This window comes from Mauremys reevesii, linkage group 11 (genome assembly GCF_016161935.1).
Source record: "Mauremys reevesii isolate NIE-2019 linkage group 11, ASM1616193v1, whole genome shotgun sequence".
NCBI classification, from domain to species: Eukaryota; Metazoa; Chordata; order Testudines; family Geoemydidae; genus Mauremys; species Mauremys reevesii.
In genome coordinates this window covers 37,679,397-37,699,568 of record NC_052633.1, presented here as the reverse complement: position 1 = coordinate 37,699,568, position 20,172 = coordinate 37,679,397, and the positions used below count along the sequence as shown (strand labels likewise).

The 20,172-nt window shown below is 41.7% G+C and overlaps 1 pseudogene; it reads right to left on the bottom strand.

The window, feature by feature from the left end:
• The window catches only part of LOC120374531, a 202,284-nt pseudogene extending 182,918 nt beyond the window's left edge, over nt 1-19,366 (bottom strand).
• Nucleotides 19,367-20,172: the final 806 nt, after the last annotated feature.

Sequence of the window (20,172 nt, the reverse complement as noted above, 5' to 3'; positions counted from 1 at the left end):
GCAGACACAAAATACAATCTTGGAAAGCTGATCTCTTGCCCTCCAAATAGTCTGCTAAGGATTTCTTACAAAGCATAAGTCATAAACACATGTGCATAAGGCAAGATAGGGCCAGTTATTGTTTCTTATTAGTAATAACACCTCAAGAGGGGGGATTGTTATTATGGCACACAAACTAGTCTAGCAGTCAGGAAGTCTTGATTCTTCTTTGTCTCTGCCACAAACTTTCTGTGTGACCACAATGTTTATAACACATTTTGAGTTCTTCAGATAGATGATATTATAAAATTGTGAAGAATTCTCATTACCTTACAGTTCTATACATCTTCAAAGCACTTTACAAGCAATTAAATAATGAACGAATCCATTCAACAGCCCTGGGAAGTAGGTAATTATTAACCCCATTTTGCAAATGGGGAAACTGAAGTAGAGTGAAGTTAAATGATATGACAAAGCATGCACAAAAGTCAGAATTTAAAATCAGAAACAGGCATTCCTTCCTTCCTGCACTGTGCATGGAGCTCTATGCAAGCTTTGCAAATAATTCAAAAACACGACACATTTTGTGAATGCTCTCCAAATTGACCACATTTTTCTCAGGTGGATTTACATGATTTGAAATTATTCACTTATTAACTTCTACAGAAATCTCTTGCTCTGTACTTTTTTCAGGAGAAGTTCCTTGGCAAATATTCAATATTTTAAATTCAAATATTTTGATTGTGCAAAAAGATCAAATGCTATGAGACTGTTCCTTGATTGGATGAGTAACACTTGGAGCTAAAATACTTATGATTTCAAATTCAGCACTTGTTTTCAGAGGAAGGATTGTCCAGTGGTTAGGAACCCTACCTAGGACTTAGGAGACCCAGGTTCAATTTCCTGGTCAGCCACATGCTGTGTGACTTTGGGTTAGTCCAGGGATAAGTAACCTTTGGCACATCCCTCAGCTTGCGCCGCTTCCTGCCACCCCCAATTGCCTGGGACAGTGGACAGTGGGAGCCGCGATCAGCCAAACCTGCAGATGTGGCAGGCAAACAAACCAGCCCGGCCCACCAGGGTGCTTTCCTTGGTGAGCTGTGTGCCAAAGGTTGCCGATCCCTGGATTAGTCACTTAGTCTCTGTGTCCCAGTTCAACATCTGTAAAATGAGGATAATAGTATCTCCCTACATCACAGTGCTATTGTGAGGATAAATACATTAAAGATTTTGAGGTGCCTAGATGTTATGGCAATGAGTACCTAAGATAGAGAGATTTTTCTATGAACATTGTGCTATTTGCTTAAAATTAATTATTTCAGCAAAAATTCCTTTGAGGTTTTCATCAGTTTACACCAAAGGAGTGCCTGTGCTACAATACTGTTCATATGACATGTCCATGACACACTAGATCAGATTAATCTCCACAAAAGCCTGTGAAACATCAGAAACAACGAGGAGTACTTGTGGCACCTTAGAGACTAACAAATTTGCCACAAGTACTCCTCGTTGTTTTTGCTGATACAGACTAACATGGCTACAACTCTAAAACCTGAAACATCAGAGAGGCTCAGTTTGTCATCTACCTTTTCATAAGTGAATTATTATTGTACAACACTGACTACAGCTATGTCCTCTATAACCATTTCTTTCACTGCTTCATCCACAGTATTTTTACTTCATCTTCCACTCTGTGCAGCCGAAGAGCTAACTTGGTGTCTTCATTCATGACATCCCTTGCAAACCAAAACATGTAAAACCACACTAGACATATTCTATTCATTTGCACTTACCAGTATAATGAAAAAACTAATGATATTTTATTCCCTCAATGTGCCCCAAGGAATTGGTATACAGAATTTTGCAAGGTTCCCATGTTTTGCTCTTGTGGAGCTAGCATATGTATCTTGGAGCTTGTCTGCTATGATGTCTGTGTAGTATTCCTGATAAGCTGTACAAAATATGAGATTTTCAAAAGTACCTAATGGTTTTAGAATCACAAATCTCGTGGAAAGTCATTGGGACTCTTACTCCTAAATTTCTTAACTGCTTTCAAAAATTCCCCCTTAAGGACCACTGTTGAGCTAGCTACTGGTACAAAATAGGGCCCTCACAATGCGAGAGATTATTTCAAGTAGTAACACAATATAGTAATTGGGGAAATGACCCCCTTTGCAAATCTTCTTAGCTATCTATCCATTTGCTCCACATGTATTTGTTTCCATGGAGTTTTCATCCAGTCTTTAATACTTGTGTAAAAAATAAAAATAAACAAACAGCACCACAACACACTATTGGCTATAAACATAGACTGCGGCAGCTGAAGATGAACACAGGGTTTCCAACTCTTCAGCAGGTTTCTGTACAAATACATATAATGAGCAAATGCAACAAAATAGTTTTTAAAATTTAAAACCTAATCATGCTGAAATATAATTTGAGGATTTATATTCTTGATTCTGTGTGCTAGAATATTCTGTGTGTTATAGAAAGAGAACACTGCCTACATTTCAGAAGAGAATGAACCAAATTTCAACACTAATGTAAGCAGGGCCGGCAGAGCTGGTGCAAGGATGTTTCACGCCCTAGGCGAAACTTCCATCTTGTGCCCTCCCCCCACGCCCTGAGGAGTCCCCACCCCACCCCCACGGCAGTTCCCTCCCTCCGCTCTGAGGCGCCCCCCTTGCGGCAGCCCCCTAAATGCCTTGAGGTGCCCCCTAAATGCCAGTGGCGACCGGGGCAGCTGAAGATCCAGCCGTCGCAGTCGCTGCCGAAGAAAATGGCGACCCCAAATCCTAGCACCCTAGGCGACCGCCTAGGTCGCCTAAATAGTTGCCCGGCCCTGAGGGCCGGCCCCAGGCACCAGCCCAGCAAGCAGGTGCTTGGGGCGGCCAAGGGGAAGGGGCAGCACTTCGGGCTCTTTGGTGGCAATTCAGCAGTGGGTCCCTCGGTCCCTCTCAGAGCGAAGAACCTGCCGCGGAAATGTCGCCGAAGAAGAAAGCGGCACGGTGGAGCTGCCGCCGAAGTATCGCCGATCGCAGCTTTTTTTTTTTCTCCCCCACCGCTTGGGGAGGCAAAAAGCCTGGAGCCAGCCCTGGATGTAAGCAAGCGTAAGTCCATGGTGGTCAAAAAAGTTATTCCATTCATATTGAGGCTGAATTTGGCCCAATAGCTTTAAAGCTTTAAAAAAAAATTAAGGTAAAAGTTTGACACATCTACATAGCTGACAATAAGGGGTTAATACTCAGTTCACACTACACTGTGCCTACTTACTACCGCACGTTCAGTACAATGCTCTTGTATCACCCAGTTTGGAGAAGCCTGAAATAGAGGGATCTAAGGCGAATTATGGATGTTCTCTCAACTCTGATTTCCTTGTTTAAGATTAAACGTTAATCTAATTAAATGTAGGGTTTAGTTATTTTCATGGATTTTCTTATTTAACCACACTCTGACAAAAAGGAAAGCTCTTGCTAGAAACATCTAACGGCTTGTCTACATGGGGAAATTGACCATCATAGCTCTTCCAGAATTAATGTTCCACTATAGCTATTCTGGAATAATTCCCCAGGTGGACACTATTCAAAAAGAAAAGTGACTTTATTCCAGCATAATTACTCTACTCTAGAATTGGGGTAATTATTCCAGAATAAAATCCACACCAGGATATTATTCTGGAATAGCTAAATTATGTGGAATTATAGTGTAATAGTTTTTCTGGAATAGCTATGCCAGTCAATTTCCCCTTTGTAGACAATACCATAGAAAATCTACCTATCAATGTGTACCAAAAGGACTTCTTAAGATTCAAACCACACAAGAGAGTATAACAGCTCCTCAGGGTCCATTGCAATCTACAGTATAATGCAAATAAATACTTAGGGACTCAAACAAATGTCTTATTGACATAATAGGCCATAATGGCTCTGAATCTTTATCTGTTTTGTCATGGCCTAGGAATTTTACTTCTTAGCATGCAGATTATTAACACAATAGACCATAACGATTCCAGGCTTAGAGCTGATGCTCTCCATTTTATCAAGGCCTCCTTAAGCGCTCCTTGTGTGGATTCTTGACATGATTGACTATAATGGTTTCTTCAGAAACATTCTTTATCAACATCACAGCTTAGCACTTGCACAATAAGGGCCACATCCGCTGCTACTGCCAACAGCCTCCAGGGAGCGATGCCAATTTACATGCCAGCTGGGAAGCTACTGTTTTTTTGGTTTTATAACAACAACAATCAAGGGTATAGTTATGGCTCATAATGGGCAAGCTGCAAAATGTTTGGAGGCTTGGGTCAGATAAGAACGCACAGCGTCAGATGCTAATCTAAAAATCTTTTGACGGTGTCCTGGTTGCCTCCTCCCAGCAGGGCTCAGTCAGTGTGTTCCAATCCAGGATTACTGTCTAGAGCCATAGTTACTGCTGGCCAACCTGGGCCAAGTTTTAAGTGAGTCTTAACTGATTTATGACTTTGGGTGAAACCACATGTAAATTGGTGGTTTGCATTTGGAGATTCTTCCTGAAAGTTTGAGGCTCGGGCTGAATTTTGCTTTGCAATTAAGAAGCAGTTTGAATTTAAAACTCAAAGTAAAAATCAAGAGGTGCAAATCTACACAAACCAAAACCAATGAGTTTTAACAGCTTGGGTATATGGAGGCTGCAATTCTCACTTTCTGCTGCCAGAACAGCAATAGGGTTATGATGATACGTGAATGTTATAGAAAACAATCAAAATTTGAGAACCAAGCTTAAAAAAAGATTTGGGCTCAGTTTTAAGAAAGGACTGAGGTATGAACCAGTTTGGTTTGCCCCTCCCCAAAAGTCAGGAAGATCTCTTGCTCCCTATGCCTGCAGAATGCTGTTTCATCAGGAGGTGGGAAGCAGGAAAGGGTCTGTTTGGTGTTACTCTACAACAGCAACTCTACCTTATTACAGAGCAGTGGTGATGGGCACTGGAATCAGTTTTTTCCATTGCTGGATATCCAGGGGATGGTGTATGGCCTTGATTGCTGAAGGTGTAAAGCAGGAGAAAAGGAGGTTCCTCGGAGTCACTGACAGGGTCTCTCCTAACCGAGGATAAATGCAAAGTTGGGAGCCAGGTCAGTGACCTAGCAGTACACTACAGAGATCTACAGGGCTCTGCTCCGACATGGCCAATCCCAGATTTCATAGTTCTTGCCCTTCAGAATTGGAGTGCTGCAAAGGTTATTCCTCCTGTGGTGTTGGTGAGTTTCAAAGCGTCATCTCCCCTGGCTAGAAGAATGCATGTTACAGGACACGGAGGAAAACAAGAGAGCCTAACAACTTCAACAGACACATTAAGAAAGCCAGCCCCAGTGGGAAACATCATCAGTCCGATTCCATAACAACGTGGGTTTGGTTTTTGAACTTCTCTAATTTCAGAGCGATTACACTGGTTCTCAAGAAATTGTTCAAAATAGTTTGCTTCCTCCCTGACACTTTACAGCCCTCAGCACTATTTACAGCCATATACAGTGGTTCAAAATGGAGAAAATGACATGCCCCAAACTCTAGCAGTGCCTGGGAATACCATTGCAATGATAAAATCACTCACTATCAAGTACCAAAAAGGCTCAAAATCAGCCAGGCAGTATGACACCAAAAGAGCATACAGTACTGTATGAAGCTTTTTCTTCTCAATGCTCTTCATTGCTTATTCATGCAGATGCTGCTAATGCAGACACCACTACTGCATTTTCATTTGAACCAGGGTTACGATAATGAACTAGTAGTGCTTATTTTGCAAGATAAGTTAAACCAAGTTTGAACTCTTCATTCGTAATAGTGTACAGTTCACAGATGGAATCATCCATAATTGCTTCTAAGACTAGTTCAGAATTAAGTCCAAAGGTCCAATATATTTGAATAAAACCTGAACTGCATATTTCCAAGTTCCCTCTTCACCCGTATCACTGTTTTTAGTATCTTGTATTTTGACAGTACTTTACCTCGGCCACTTGAAATGGCTAACTTGCCAAACAATATATTGCCTTAGAAAAAATGTTCACCTGCTTAATTGCTTCATGCTGCCTTATACATCTGGTATACAGTATGTCCAGAATCCTCTATATATCCAGTGCTCCATACTTACTAGTTATTCCAATGCCTCCATAATATTCCCAGTTCCTGTCAACTCAAGGAGTGAGACTACACACTTAGGAATCAAACCTGATTATTTATGTGCTAATCACACATCCATTAGACTTAACCTTGTCTAGTCTTTTATACCCTAGCCCTGCCATTGGCCTACTGGCCTATAGGAGCAAGACACCTATCTCTGTGCTCCCACCCTATCTGTAATATTGGGATAACGACCCCATTCTTTGTAAATTGTTTTGAAATCTCCAGATGAAAAGTGCCATACAAATGAGCTAAGTATTATTAGTGGTAGTAATATTATCTTCATGGACCAGTTTGTTCGATCAACATTATTGCTCCCAGCTGGAAAAAGCTAGCAGCTCAATGTTATGTGTGGTCTTACCAGGTCATACACTTTAAGTTGGCGTCACTGTAGCAAGACTGAAGCCTGTTTCAATCAGATTCAATGGAGAGTGTCAGTGCCCCACTCAACAATGCCCCTTGGCTTGATATTGTGAGTGAGCAGCACAAAGCAGATAATCCTAGAGAAAGCAAAATCCCCATATGAAGAGCAGCCTAGCCTCATAGGTGAAAATGGCACAAGATATGGAACACATTCAGGTACACGTTGCTTCTCTGAACAAGGAATAATACTTTATGTACCAACCCTCATCCCTTTTCACACTCTACATGTTCCCTAACTTCCGGTGGAGATCAGTAATGCATAAAGATAATGGAGGGTGGGGGAGATTGTGAAGACTAGGCCTATGCAATTCACCGATTTTGGAGTATTTTCTAATGCAAATATATAAAGTTTGATCACAGTCAAAATGCTGTATTACTTTTGCTGGAAAACTATTATAGTAGCCAAACATTCTATTAGACGATTATTTTATAGTGCCCAGAAGAGTGCTAGGTAACTTCAGAGAAAACAGAGTAGAGAGGTCCCTGCCCTCCAATCTAATTGATAAACATGACAGATAAATTAAGCTATAGCATATGCCAGTAAGGAGGAGTAGGAAGAAGGAAACAGATTATGGAAGTGTGAACACACAGTTACTCTGTTTAAGCATATTGTACATATGTCTTGGTGGACCAAAGGGTTTCTTGTAATTAGACTAATTTTTGCAGGTAGAGCTGCAGAGGTGAGTTTTTAAGAGCTATTTGAATTAGACGAGACATGTAGGGCAAAAAGTTATTATGGAAACAAGAGTTTAACTGGCTTTGAATACATTCTTGCTCTTCTTCTATTCATGAAACCAAATCTATTCTTGGTACATTATGCAGGTGGGTAAGTGTTTTAATTTTTGTCTTTCTGTGAAGCACCAGCTGTAGGCTTAATTGCTGGACACAGAACACTGAAGTTGGACCAATGGTGTATTCCTAAACAGCAAATCCTGTGTTCCAAAGAGGAGGAGAAATTAGATGGGCCAAAATGTGTGTCTGCAGGTAGAGAAAGTGCAAAACTTTCAGTTTGCCTGGCCTTGAATCATAGATGTCAGAGAGCATTACATCTTGAAAGACTATTTATGATAGAAACAACAACTGCTATTTTATGTCAAGAATTATACAAAAAGTTTTTCTTCAGGTTTCATTTATGTTATTTCATTTCTTGGGTTTTACTTACAAAACCACTTATTTTAGGCTGTAGAATTTGCACATGCACAGCTTTGCATGGGCAATTTTTGCTCACTATCACTGGTGCATACAAATAAATGTACATATAAACTATACATTCATAAAACCTTCACTGTGTGTGCATATGGGGTGCAAACAGGTTTTGGATTCTATCATCAGTATAGAAATGATAGTGTTCAATAACGATACAAGCACATTTAGACTCGTCTTAACTAGGAAAAAGGTGTGTTCTTAATTCAAGTTAGCTAAGTTAACTATCCTAGAAAAGACAAGGCAAATTGTAGTTTTCACATGAGTTAGCAGGTGGCACTAAAGATTATGGCGGAAGCTTAATCTTTAACTCGGCCTGCTAACATGTGAAAACCACAAACTGCCATGTGTCTACTGGGATTTTTACCTCAACTGAGCTCATTTGAGTTAAGAACAGATGTTTTACTTAGTAACAGCACAGCCTTAGAGTCCTTTCAAAAAATTATCCCTGGAAATTAGTGGGATTGCAGAGGTTATTAATCTCTGCAGAATTCAGCCAGGTGCATGTATCTAGCTTTTTTGAGAAGAGGATAAGCTGTAACGTGGGTTGTTGCAGGAAGAGCACCAAGCCAGAGAGTTCAGATCTGGATCTGAACTGTCCCATGGTTTGGGGATGTAAAGAGCCCAGGTCTGGTTTGGATCCATCTCTAAACTGTTTAGATATTTTGGATTAGACCAGCACAGGCCAGATTAGGCACGCACCATTTCACAGGGAGTTCAAGGAAGGATTAGGGCTCATGCCACTCCCCTCCTGCACAGACAAATTGCACAAGTTGCACAGTCCTTCCAGATGATGCAGCCCACACCACAGGCTTGCTTCACTGGCACATGTGCTGGGAGAGAGGGAGCAGGGCTATGACCTACTCTAACCTCTTCTATTTGGGGAAATGTGCAGTCCAGGCATATCCCTGTACTCCTCTGAGGCCTGGTCTACACTGGGGGGGGGGGTCGAACTAAGGTACGCAACTTCAGCTACGCGAATAGCGTAGCTGAAGTTGAACTACCTTAGTTCGAACTACTTACCCATCCTGACGGCGCGGGATCGATGTCCGTGGCTCCCCCGTCGACTCCGCCACCGCCGTTCGCGGTGGTGGAGTTCCGGAGTCGACGGGAGCGCGTTCGGAGTTCGATATATCACGTCTAGATGAGACGCGATATATCGAACTCCGAGAAGTCGATCGCTACCCGTTGATCCAGGCGGGTAGTAGGGACGTACCCTGAGTTACTGCCCTGGCCCTTGCATGGCCCATCTAGCAGAGTAGCAGCTCTTCTACGGTTAAGGCTGATATAGTTTGAGGGAAAGCCCCATACCACAACCAAGCTATATAGGACTAGATAGAGCACAACCTTGGGAGGGCTAGGGCCAGTATAATCCAAACCAGCTCAATGAAGCTCACCAATATGGTTCTTTTCTGTCTGGACCCCATCACACCACTATGTAGTCATCTGGGTCCTATTCTCCAATCACAGGGTATGAGTCATTCCCACTGAATTCAAAAGGCAGTTAGTTGTATCCTGTGGCTGAAGGATCAGGCTCCTTAAGTAGTAGCTGCTTCTACGTGAGGCAGCCTTTTTTCCTATTCAGCATTCCCTCTCTTGTCAGAAAGAATAAAACAATTAGAGAAAAGGAACAGTGTGACGCTGGCAGACCCGGTGCCAGCTCATGCCAAGTCTCCAGGCCTTACTGAACAGTGACAAATGCACAGCTGGAAACCAGTCTGGCTCACCCAAGTGTTAGTATTGTTAAAATAGATATTAAACGTTATAAGAGTGTATTTTAACTTTATGAAATGCTTTTAGGATGCTGCATGTATTAAGCCTACTTACAACATCTGTAGCCCATGTTATAAGGCAATGTTTAAATGTTTGCTCTGTAACTATAAAAACATTCACTAAGACTGTAAATCTCCCACAGTCAGGGGAGAACCACTACCACGTGTGAAATACTAGTTTTCCACAAGAGGTATTATCGCCTCCCCTACAAAAAAAAAAAAAAAAGGTCTACAGACATCAGCCAAGCCATTGCTGACAAAAGACTCTGCTGATTGCTTCTCCCACACCCCTGAAGAGGATACGTGCACAAGCCCCTGTCCCATTACAGCTTGAACACTGGGGAAAGGGAATAAAAATGCCTGCTAAGGATAAATTGTTATCCCTGGGCTGCATGAAGACTGAGGGGCAAAGATGTCTAAGCATAAGTATGGGGTCCCCAGCTGTTTAGCTTGGGTTAGCCCTACAGAACATACGGAGTTTGCTTATTACAGAAGTTTCTATTATCTTTTGAAACCTAAGGCTGTAACTCATTTGTAGAGCCCTACCAAATCTACAGCCCATTTTGATCACAAATGTCATGCTTTCAGTTATTCCAGTCTGAAATTTCAGGGTGTTGTAATTGTAGGGGCTGGGGAGGGGGTTGCAAGGTTATTGTAGAAGAGGTTGTGGTACTGCTACCCTAAGTTCCCACTAAGCTATGTTACCGTACAGCAAGCTATCAAGGACCGCGCAGGCAACGAGAGGCCCCTCTCCCCAGCCCCAACCCTGGAGCCAGGGCTGCCCAGAGGATTCAGGGGGCCTGGGGTCCTCAGCGTCAGGGGGGCCCCGCTTCAGCGGTAATTCGGCGGCAGGGAGGGGTCCTTCCGCTCCGGGACCCGCCGCCGAAGTGCCCCGAAGACCCACGGCAGGGGGCCCCCACCGCCGAATCACCGCCAAAGACCCGGAGCGGAAGACTCTCCGGGGCCCCGGAGCGAGTGAAGGACCCCGCTCCAGGGGCCCCAAAAACTCTCATGGGGGCCCCTGTAGGGCCCGGGGCAAATTGCCCCTCTTGCTCCCCGCTCTGGGCGGCCCTGCCTGGAGCTGCCACAGATGGGAAAAGGCACCTCTCCCCCAGCCCCAGGCTGCTATGGTGAGAGAGGGCTCAGGGGTGTCCTCTCTCCCCTGTGCATCTCCAGGGAAGCCTGCAACCCAAACCCCTTATCTCCGGCCCCACCCCAGAGCCCGCACCCCCAGCTGGAGCCCTTCCCCCCCCCACGCCCCAACCCTCTGCCCCAGCCCTGAGCGGCCCCCCGCACCCAAACCCCTCGATCCCAGCCCCACCCCAGAGCCCGCATCCTCAGCCAGAGCCCTCACCCCGCCACCCGCTGCATCAGCCCTGAGCCCCCTCCCACACTCTGAACCACTCGGCTCCACCCTTGCCACACATCACCCCATATGGGTGCACATAACAAAATTCATTCCACACATGGATATAAAAAATTAGAGTAAACATGGCTGCTACCCTTATTTCTGCTCTGCTGCTGGTGGCAGCGCTGCCTTCAGAGCTGGATGGCCGGACAGCAGCGGCTGTTGGCCCGGAGTCCAGCTCTGAAAGCAGTCACTGCCAGCAGCAGTGCAGAAGTAAGGGTGTCATGGTATGGTATTGCCACCCTTACATCTGCAGTTCTGTCAGCAGCTGCCACTCTCCGTATGCCCAGCTCTGAAGGCAGCAGTGCAGAAATAAGGGCGTCATAGTATGGTACGGTACTGCCACCCTTACTTCTGCGCTGCTGCTGATGGGGCTCTGGCTTCAGAACTGGGTGCCTGGCCAACAGTCACCACTCTCTGGCCACCCAGCTCCAAAGGCAGCTCAGAAGAAAGAATGGCAATACCGTGATCCCCCCTAAAATAACCTTGCGACCCCCCTACAACTCCCTTTTGGGTCAGGACCCCCAATTTGAGAAACTCTGGTCTCCCCCATGAAATCTGTATAGTATAGGCTGAAAGCACACAAAAGACCTGATTTCACGGTCTGTGATGCATTTTTCATGGCCATGAATTTGGTAGGGCCCTACTAATTTGTGTGTATGTTGATCTGCTTTAACCTTGTATATAACTCATTTATTTTTCCTAGTTAATAAATCTTTAGATTATTATATGATTGGCACAAACGTTGTCTTTGGTTTGAGATCTGAAGTACAGTTGACCTAGGGTAAGTGACTGGAGTAACCTGAATATTATTGTGATTTTTGGTGCAAGGTACCATTTATCACAGAGACAAGCTTTCCAGTGTGGCAAGATAGACCAGAGTGCCCCAGGGGACACTGTGTTAAGGCTGTTAGAGTAATTTAGGAGTTCACATTTGTTACTGGGTTGGTGAAATCTAATTATAGAATGTACAACCAGTTTGTGCCCCATTCTTTGACAGTCTGCCCTGAGGTAGGCGCACTCAGTCATGAGCCACTCTAGACAGTTTGACAAACAGACAAACACATCCAGAGTCTCCCTCATAACATTACTATTGCTACCCTGAGAGATCAGTTTTTAGGAGTCAGCATCTTTGAGTCTTCATGAAAATGAAGAAGAGATGCTGGAAGCTGAAGTCAGTCACTGCACATTCTTTCTCCACACAGCTATGCCTGCATCTCACCATAGCAAGAACAAGCAAGGTGATAATTGTATCAGACTATGTGAGGACTTTGCCCTAAAGGCAGATCCCCTTATTCTTCCATTTAATTATTATGTGTGTACATACTCAGTACAGACACGTGAAGCAAAGACAGAAGGAAATAAAAACTTCTCTTTTAATTCCTTCCTGAATGTTCATTACCGAGACGTACAGAATCCCACTTTTTCTAAACGTCAGGTACAAAACAGATCATCAAACAGCATATTGATTTTTTTCTCCAGCATCTGTTTTTAATCATTTTTTATTACATATTCATTCAAAAATATACCATTATTCAAATGAGAAAAATGGTCTTAAAAAACATGCAGTGACCACATGGCACTAAATAGAAATAAAATGGGATTAATTTTTAAGGGTTTGTTTATTAATTCTTAAGAAAATGGTCTAAAGGGCCCCTAATTCCAACTAAATCAAACCACAACTCATATCATGAAGTTCTCTCTCCTCTTTTGTTAAGTGAAGCAGGAAGAAAGAATTAAGATTAGTGCCTGTGTTTCCCATTCTGAACACAACTGCAGAGATGTGGCCTTACCTGTACAAAAACCACCATGTCCCACACAGACTTCAATAGAATGACATCGGCATGGATTGTTTCAGCTGTTTATATTCTGGCACGCTTACTTCAAAAATGTCTGCAAGTTTCCTGAAGACTTTTCAACTCAACCTCCAGTTTTGCAATGTCTTTAAGGATGTCTTGGGGACAGACCTTCCTGGTCACATATACTTGAGTAAATCTCTTTGTTTAAAAAGATCTGTTTTTAAATGATAAGCCCATTTCTGTGCCATATTATTTATTGTTACACTATAAAGCACTTGGGTGCTTGAAAGAATGAGCTATATACATCAATAAATGTTAATGTATGCTGTATACTGACTGCAGGCTGCAACTATGTTTTCCAGACTGTTTACAGTGATGGAAGAGTCACAGTAATTTATAAAAGCAATAGATATTTTTACCTTATCCATATGCAAAACCTAAATAGGACTTTTCATGTTTAAATCTATTGCTAAACTCACGCTGTTTAACATGAAAGATACAATGTATTTACTGAAGTAGGGCTCCTTAGAGGTTAAGTAGGTGATCCATGGAGACTATCCCATAACTTTTCCTTAGCTGCCATTCATTAAATATGTTCCATCTCATGAACCATGAATCATTTCATTTTTAAGTACACTTTTATTTCCTTTAAATTTACCTAAAATTTTATTAGATTCAGCCTGTACAGCCCTGACAGACAGCCCGCATACATTTAAAACATTCCCAGTGGAGAAGCATAAAACATTTAAAATCTATATTTGATCTGACAACAGCAGCACCACGTTTGAATTAGAAACAGATTAGACATAATTGAAGATAAAGAGGACGCAAGCGTCACTCCCATTTTGGTGAAGTGGGCTTTAAATTATCAGATTCATCCAGAATACATTACCAAGAAACACTGAATTGTTATCTTTAGACAGCCTTTTCTAAGAGTTTACAATTTCTCAGTTCAGTGAAGCTTACCACCAGCTTGTTATCAGAACAAAAAACGAAAAATCATTTGGTTCAGAGCACAGAACTGATCTCACCTCAAAAAAGTACACATTTTCTTCTGATAACAGATACTTCATTGGACTGCAGAGGTACCACTTCATGCTTTACAGTGAAGGCAATCTTTTTTAAGGTGCTTCCACTTTTGAGGTAATTCCTAACCACATTACAAACAGATATTGTTTGTCAGTTTGTACCTCAAATAACCCTCCCCTCACAGAAACACACACACACATGCACATACACACACACACTCCCCAACCCCTTTTCTTTTTTCTAGCTGACTTTGGATCATTCACTCTTCAACTTCTTATTTAGTACCAACCATGGACTCATTACTCATGGTAATTTCCAAAACATAATTATGGCAAAAATGAAGTATATTTACAATATTCTGGATTTTCTAGTTAGAATATGATTATGTATTTTAATTTTGAAAATAAACTTCAGCAGTACCAAACACATCAATTTTGCAACAACACAATATTAATTAGGTTGGTTTTAAAGACTAACAGATTTTTACTTATTTGGTTTATATACTTTAGAGCTCAAACCTACAAACACTTGGTATCGGATGTTACTGTACTTCCCATGAACTCCCAGTAGTAAGCACTACATCCAATAGGAAGTGCTTTCAGAATTTGGCCCTCCCATATCCAGAAACTCAGCTGTATTTCAGCAACGATTTTGCTTGTTCTCAATTTTTCTTCTAGCCCAAAGAGGTCACATAACTTGCCTGAGTTCCACAGATCCCCAAAACTTATCTTCACTACAGAAAATACCTGTTGCAGACAACAGGTGTCAGCAAACAGGTGCAGCTGAAGTAATGCTGAACATAGATAAGCTGTAAGTGTACCCAAGGATGAGACATGTTTAGCACTATTACATATGGTCAACCCCTGCAGGTTAAAGGCAGCTACACAAAAGCAATTTGTTGTGTTTTGTTGGGGGTTTTTTTTTGGTAGCACAGACAATGCTCTTGAGAGCAACCTTGGCTTGAACCCCATACTACCAGCTCTTTACTGTAACTAGACAACATTGCCTTTCCAGAGTTGTATTGCTAAAAAATGAGTTTCTGCTTCTTATTTGATGCAAGGTTTGACATTTACCTGGGCTACAAGCTTAATAAACACAAGCAATCCATTGACAATACATCCATAAATAAGGACACAAAGAAATCTGTCTATAAATTGCACATTAAAGAACACATTTCCATAGTAAAACCATGTTTTCCAACAAGTATTTAGACTGCCTGAAAGATTAGAATTGAAAAGTAAAGCAATCAGTTTGAAAGGTCTCTCATACCCAGCAGATCAACAAATTTCCTGGAAATTGTGCCTAGAGGGAGTGGGGGAAAAAAAACACAAAAAACGTTTCATGCACAGATCTTTTGAAAAATGAGGATGAAAGCAAGGTTCCAGTTTCACAGAGAATGTTCTAACTTGTAAAACACCCAATCTAATATTATAATCATGACATTCACACTGATATAACTTTTGGTACACAAAACTTTTTTAACAAACCCCTATATTACACACTATGGCCCACCTTTTCAATAGCGGCCTTCCAATTAGCACACATAAAATCAGACCATTTAAGCACAGTTTCTGCATGTGTGCATGTTCAAACAGATATTTATTCATGCAAATGAGATAACTTACTCAATTTGCATATACAAACAAGTAGTGCCCTGATCCTGCAAAACTTCGTCTTTGCAAGATCAGGGCCCAATCCAACAGTTCTGCACAGAAAACTTCCCATTGCAAAAACCACGGCACAGTTGAAACCCCTTTGAAATTGAGTTCTAGGTGTCTTAGCATAAAAATTAACATTGAGATGAAATTAACACACAACTTCTTAGCCTTGGAACTTTTAAATGTTTTCCCTATTTATCAAGATTTAACTAAAACCTAAATATAAACACAAAAATGGAAATTAAATTTTTCAAGTATTTCTCTACATTTTTGCAACTCAAAAATTCCTTCAGTTTTTTTACATAAATATCACAAAAGTTTGTGTTCAGTTTGAAATAACTGATTTTGTTATTTTGATAAACATACTAGAGAACAATTAAGATACTGAACTTTAAAACTCTTCAGCACATGTGAAATATGACTTTATACTGAATACACTATTGTTACATGTAATAATTTCAGTGCATTACTTAGAGTAATTAGAGGTAATCAGAACATGTGGTGGGGGGGACAAAAAGCTAGATACATCTCTTTTCTTTTTTCAATCAAAATTGTTTTAAATCTAAATTTCCCTACCAGCTCTAGTGATTATTATTACATGAATAAATACAATTCCATAAAACACAATAATCTATTTGTTGTGGTGGTTTTATTCTAACTGATTAGAAGCCTGATTCAAAGTCCACTGAAGTCAGTGGAAAGACTCTTATTGACTGAAATGGGCTTTGGATGAGGCTCTTGAGGCTGACAATAAGATCATCTTATTGGTGGAAATAAAAACAGAAATAAACTCCAAAAGGGTGATGAAATTCATTTAATTAAAAGCAACAACATTATGGGTCATATCAAGTTGTCACCTCCAGATCTTGGTGGGATATCCTATTCTTTCTAGTCTAGTGTCTGGATTTGGGTCTCTCTCAGTCCCTGGGTTTTTACTAGAAATGACCCCAAAGCCAAACATTTCTAAACTTTGGGAAGTTCACAGTCAAACACGGCAGCCTTGGTCTGTCCAAAAGTGTTAGCTGTGAATTGTTCTTTCCTGATGCTCCACAGTGTACGAGAGGTTGTTGGCAGGGCAGGTGGCTAAGTAGATCCACTATGGATTTTACAGTCTGTGCACACCAGATACCAGGGCTACCATGATAGCTAGAGGGATTTCAGAGTAGTTCCGCTGCCTTTAATGACTGAGGGAGTCATGGGGGGAAGAATTCCTTCCTCCCAGCCCCGACAGTGAAGAGATTCCCACCCTGTTCACAGCATGGCCACTAAGGCCAAGAGCATCATTTTACAATCTCCGAGTAAGGGGCTCTGTGTAGTTGTGCTGCCCCAGGAGCTGACCAGATTGGGACTCCTGGTTCCCCCTTAGCTCCAGAGAGGAAACTAATCTGCACCAGCACTATAGCTGCAGCAAACTTTGCGAAGACTTAGCTGTGCTTGCTGATGCGTTGGGGGGCAGAGCTTTGACTCTACTGACCATGCACCCACCCAACCAATAGAGGCTGCAGTGTCCTACAGCTTTTACGAAAAAATTCCAATGGCTTTTTAATGTAAAATTTCTCCTGCAACCCTGGAAATGGAGACGCAATAGTACTGTCTGACTACATGAGAGCTAGAACTTGAAAATGAATGGTCTCAATACAGGGATAACAGGGTGAAAGCCTATGGGCTATGATATACTGGAGGTCAGATGATCTAATGGTCCCTTTCTAGCCTTCAAATCTATGTATTCATGAACTACCTAGTCTAGTTTAATTATTCCAGCAGAGTGAAATGCAGAAGGGAAACAAAAAGCATAAATGGTTGAAAACACATTACATTTTCAAAATCCTTTCTGTAACTTGAGGCGTTGTTAATAATACAAGCACAGCACCTTTAAACAGATACATTCATTCGTTAGTGAACCATTAATTTATAACTGTTTTGGATAGCTATCCCACGCCACCTACCCACCCACAGACCTTTTCATTGAACTTTAGCCTTGGAATACACTGATAACACTATTGGAAAGCAGGTCACTGTTAAAAGGATGAAGGAAGTTAAAGAACATAGGGCAAAATCCTGGAAATCCTCACTGGAGTGAATCTTCCCCCTCTCCCCCATACATACCAACCCACTGAAGTAAGGGGGAGTTTTGCACAGATTGTGACAAAGGACTGCAGTTTTTGACCTATGATCCATTGTTTGATTTTTAAAAAAACAGATCCAAGTTTAATCTCTCTCAGAATTAGGCTAACAATGGTAGAAAACAACAAAAAGTTCTGAACAAGTATGACAAAAAGTGTTGTGTGTGTTACACAGCGTCCTTACCTCCACTTCTGTATAGATCTGTTTCAGTAGCTGCTGCCCATAGGTTCTGAGTAGCTCAGCAGTTGATTTTAAAGGTTTGAAAATGTTGTAATATGGACTGCCAATCCTGTATAGCCATCAGATGCCCCAGTATTTCAGCCGGAATGGGGTAGCCTCCTCCTTTCACTGTGTTAGCTAAACCTTTTTCAGTTTCATGAATGAATTTCTCTAGCTCAGTAACACTAATGATATATAATGTGAGAAAGTGTCAACAGTTAATTAGCATGGAGCCTGTGAAAACTTAAGGCAAGCCACACACATCAATTATATTAATGAACAAGTAAATGCAATCAAATCAAATGTAGAAGCATTGTGTTAAGTTTTTACAAGATGAGAACTGGATTTCCCATGCATGACTGAAGCTCTCTCAATGGGCAAGATGTGGTACCATCTGGCCCTGCCTCCCCTTTTTTCTTCTCCCAGTGCACCTGCTCAGGTGGCAGCCAGGGGCTAGCTCCAAGTCCTCCAGTGGAGGACGAAGGGGCTAGTTAGCACTGCCAGTTGTGTTGAATGATCCAGAAAGGCATCTAGACAGGGGATGTGACATATCAGGGTCCACTCCCTGTACAGGATGATTAAGCTGGGGAGAATGCAAGTTATACCTTTTAAAAGTGTAGCCAGGGTCAGCTCTTACTTCTTTTCTCTGTGTTACTCAAAGTATTCATTATGCCTTTATGAGGATTTGTATTCTTGTTGTTCCTAGCCAGCACGCTTCCATCCGCTGCTGCTTAGGTGGTGAACCCCCGCTCCTTCACCAGCATGGCTCTGCCTCTTAAGTATTACTTCAGCCATAAACACATAATAGGCAAATGGCAGAAGCATTAGAAATCCACAGTACTTGTGGCAAGCTAAAACGCCATGAGAATAAAAAATAAATAAGAAGTAACTTCGGTGAAGTAGGTAAATCTCACTATTCATGTTTTAAACATGAGGAAACTCAAGCACAAAGAAGTTATGTCCCTTGCCTCGGGTCATATACCAAGTCTATGACAGAGCTGGGGTCACACTGTTTTTTTGCTTCCAGTCTTCCTCTCCCTTCTTTGGCCAAAGGATCAAATTTCCAACAAAGCCAGTTAAGAGAATGCAGAGTAGCTTACCTTGGAGTTACATGGTTGAGTAGATGTTCCTTAAATATCCAACTCCATTTTTAATAATATTCATCCAAGATATTTCTAAAGGCTTAATATCAACCAGGAACCAGCCATTGAAAGTCTGATTTTCAAATTCACTAACTTCCTTATATAAATATTGATGTTAAAGAAAAAATATAATTAGCATTTTTAATTTAATCTACAAAATAATGTAATGATTTCATAGCTGTTCTATCGGCACAAGAAAGAGAAATACAACAAATCACAAAAACTAAAATACTTGTTCTTTAAAGTGTGCTAACTTGGGCAAGCATTTCTGAAGCTCATATTCTGCATACAATTCCAGCTCCTCGGTATTAAGAAATCTTTCACAGAACAAGAACCGCTTCATAAATTCAGATTTATCATCCATCCATAAGTAGCTGTATTTGTTAAAGTGGCTTTGATTCTCCTGAATATTAACAGTGACCGATTGCACTCTGCTCATGATTTCTTCCAGGGTATCCATCTGATCCACATCTTGATAAAGTGCAAATAAAATTGAAGGGTGAGTGAAGCCAGTGATTTAATTTAAATTAAGAAGAGGTGGGCTGGAAGCCAAACCATAAGGTACCTGCAAGGACCCAAGAAGTTAGCCCAGTGGCAAGTGAATAACCACATACCAGTTAGCAATCAGGTTGGCTGTTTGCTGCCTGAATAAACTGAACGTGATTACTTGGGGTTTAGTAATTTCTATTTTATCCACCGGGCCAACATCTTCAAGTCCTTAGAAAAAAATCAAATCAGTTAGTGTCTATTTGTCATCAACTGACCACAAAACATACCACTGTTATTGCCCATACCTACTGAGAAGTTACCCACCAAGCAGTTGACCCATATAAAACATAAAAATCCTTATTTCAACCAGGTCCTAAATGCTGCCAGAGTCAGCCTCTGCTGGATCTCAAGAGACTGAAGTCCGAAGACAGGGTCCTCGGACCCCGCACCAAGAATTCCCTGTTGCCCAAGCACAGGGTTTAAGTCCCTGCAGACAGACAGCAAAAGTGGGTGACTGATGTGACATCATCTTGGTGAGAGATTATTTTGGCTGAAGCTATAACGGCAGGTACAATGGAGACCATAAAGCTCAGTCTCTCCATATTGTAGGCTCCGCTCTGTGACTGGCTTTGAAGGCTGTATTCAAGCCCCTTCCCTCACCTTCTCTTCTCCTCAGACTCACTCTCCAGCTGCCCTCCCTTCTTTCCCCTGCTCTTCCCTTCCCTTCTGTCCCCTTTCCTTTCTTCTCTCTGGTTACCTCATCCTCTCCTAACAAAA